This window comes from Erythrolamprus reginae, chromosome 8, assembly GCF_031021105.1.
Source record: "Erythrolamprus reginae isolate rEryReg1 chromosome 8, rEryReg1.hap1, whole genome shotgun sequence".
Taxonomy (NCBI): domain Eukaryota; kingdom Metazoa; phylum Chordata; class Lepidosauria; order Squamata; family Dipsadidae; genus Erythrolamprus; species Erythrolamprus reginae.
The window spans coordinates 4,000,435-4,003,938 of NC_091957.1; positions in this window are offsets into that span (position 1 = coordinate 4,000,435).

Consider the following 3,504-nt stretch of genomic DNA (forward strand, 5'->3'; position numbering starts at 1 on the left):
ACCAAACCCTAAGATTTTTATTAATATTGCTTCTTCATTGCTTATTTGGCCCCTATGACAATCATTAAGTGTTGTACCACATGGTTCTTGACAAATGCATATTTTATTTTATGTACGCTGAGAGCATATGTACCAAGACAAATTCCTTGTGTGTCCAATCACACTTGGCCAATAAAATTCTATTCTATTCTATTCTAAACTCAATGTCAACCGCTCCAAACTTGACTGCAAAAAATACGACTTCAGCAACAGAGTAATCAACGCCTGGAATGCACTACCTGACTCTGTGGTTTCTACTCCTAACCCCAAAACCTTTAACCTTAGACTATCTACAATCCCCTTTCTAAGAGGTCTGTAAGGGGCGTGCATAAGCGCACCACTGTGCCTACCGTCTCTGTCTACTGTCTTCTTTTGTTACTTTATATCATTAGTTATCTAATGTTTTATTTGTACAAATTACCACCCTATAATTGCTTGACAAAATAAATAAATTACAAACAGTAGACTAAAAAAAGAGAGAAAGAATTCAAGATGGCACACATCACAAAAAGGGGATAAAGCTTCGGTCACACTGTTCTGCCTTTCATCTTGACTATTTTGAAGCATGTCGTAAGGACAGCCCCAGTTGCTTCATGGTAAATCACGCCGTGCTGTTTAGCTCATGCCGTGCCGTTCTACACGACGGAAACAGAATAGAATAGAATAGAATTTTATTGGCCAAGTGTGATTGGACACACAAGGAATTTGTCTTGGTGCATATGCTCTCAGCGTACATAAAATAAAATATACATTTGTCAAGAATCATCTGGTACGACACTTAATGATTGTCATAGGGGTCAAATAAGCAATGAAGAAGCAATATTAATAAAAATCTTAGGATATAAGCAACAAGTTACAGTCATACAGTCAACATGGGAGGAGATGGGTGATACGAATGATGAGAAAAACTAGTAGAATAGAAGTGCAGATTTAGTAGAAAGTCTGACAGTGTTGAGGGAATTATTTGTTTAGTAGAGTAATGGCGTTCGGAAAAAACCTGTTCTTGTGTCTAGTTGTCTTGGTGTGCAGTGCTCTGTAGCAACGTTTTGAGGGTAGGAGTTGAAACAGTTTGTGTCCAGGATGTGAGGGGTCAGTAAATATTTTCCCCGCCCTCTTTTTGACTCGTGCAGTATACAGGTCCTCAATGGAAGGCAGGTTGGCAGCAATTGTTTTTTCTGCAGTTCTGATTCTCCCCTGAAGTCTGTGTCGGTCTTGTTGGGTTGCAGCACCAAACCAGACAGTTATAGAGGTGCAGATGGCAGACTCAATGGTTCCTTTGTAGAACTGGATCAGCAGCTCCTTGTGCAGTTTGAGCTTCCTTAGCTGACGCAGAAAGAACATTCTTTGTTGTGCTTTTTTGATGATGTTTTTGATGTTAGGTGACCATTTTAGGTCTGGAGATATGATAGAACCTAGAAATTTGAAGGTCTCTACTGTTGAAGATGACCCAGAGAAATTTATTTCCCCAGATCTTTGTTTATTCATATATATGGGTGTGAATATGTGCTTGGCTGCCCTTCGTGGGTTGATTTTGAACACGTCAGTGGCTTCAGCTCCGACCCTCAAAACAAGGCTACAGAGCACTGCAGACCAGAACAACTAGACACAAGAACATTTTTTTCATCCAACGCCATCACTCTTCTAAACAAATAATTCCCTTGTCACTGTCAAACTATCCCCTAAGGCTACTATTAGTCTTCTCATCATTCCCATCACCCATCTCCTCCCACAAATAATTGTATGACAAATTTTGTTGCTTGTATCCTTATGATTTCAATTGACTGGTTCCTAATATGATTGGATTGCTTATTGGTACCTGGACTATCGTGTGGTACATCATGATTCTTGACAAATGTATATTTTATTTTATGTACACTGAGAACATAGGCACCAAAGACAAATTCCTTATACCATATGTCCAAGCACACTTGGCCAATAAAGAATTCTATTCTATTCCATTCCATTCCATTCCATTTCATTCCATTCCATTCTTCCTATCACCTCTCTCTCTCATCAATCTATCTCCTATCCACTCTATCATCTATAAATTGTCTGCCTGCCTGCCTGCCTGCCTGCCTGCCTGCCTACCTATCTATCTATCTATCTATCCGATCCATCTATCCATCTATTTATCCCTCCCTCTCTTTCTCCATCCATCCATCCATCCATCCATCCATCCATCCATCCATCCATCCATCCGTCCATCCAGTTTCCTATTCGAATAAGACATTCCCTGATAATAAGCCCAATCAGGCTTTGCAGTGCATGGCAATAAGGCCAAACACTTATTTCAGGGTTATATATATATATATATATATATATATATATATATATATATATATATATATATATATATATATATATATATATATATATATATATAAGACAGGGTCTTATTTTCAGGGAAACACAGTATCTGTCTGTCTATTTGTCATCTCTCTCTCTCTCTCTATTCTATCTATCCCATCAGCTCTCTCTCATCAATCTACCTACTATCCATTCTATCATCTGTTCTATAAAATGTCTGTCTGTCTGCCTAATCACCTACCTGTCTTCCTGCTGAAGTAGCTTCACCATGCCCAGCCACCAAGCTGGAATAATAATCGTAATAATAATAAAAAAACCTCAGCTCCGCTGTGCTATTAAAACTTGAAATAAACTTGACGCAGGCTGAACTCTCCAGGGTGTGCTATTGTTTACAGACCGACAAACTCTCAAGAGCTTTGTGTAGGATTTCTCTTTTCCCTCCAAGCTAGATCAGAGATTAATCAAATCTTTCTTTCCTTCCTTCCTTCCTCCTTCCCTTCCTTCCTTCCTTCCTTCCTTCCTTCCTTCCTTCCTTCGTTCCTTCCTTCCTTCCTTCCTTCCTTTCTTTTTCTCCCTTCCCTCCAAGCCAGATCGGAGATCAATTGAACCTTCCTTCCTTCCTTCCTTCCTTCCTTCCTTCCTTCCTTCCTTCCTTCCTTCCTTCTTTTTTTCTTTCTTTCTTTCTTTCTTTCTTTCTCTTTTTTTCCACCCACAACTTATGCTCAGCCAGGAAAGCAATGGCTTTCCGTGGACTCAAACTGCCCAGCTGGGCTGTTTTTTCACTCTCCTATCTCTCTCTCTCTCTCTCTCTCTCTTCCTGCTATGACAGGTGCATAGCAATAGCATTTAGACTTATATACCACTTCACAGTGCTTTTACAGCCCTCTCTAAGCCGTTTTACAGAGAGTCAGCCTCTATCCCCCCAACAATCCGGGTCCTCATTTTACCCACCTCGGAAGGATGGAAGGCTGAGTCAACCTGGGCTGCTCAAGAACTTGACAAACAAACATATCGGCGGGCAAACGGTTGCAATCCGATGCGCTTTGCTGAAAAAAATAAAGGAAACTGACAGCCCTTGCCAACTGGTAAACAAAACCTCTGAGCTGCAGTGGTGTGTGTATGTGTGTGTGTGTGTCGAGGTGGGGGTGTTGCCTAAGA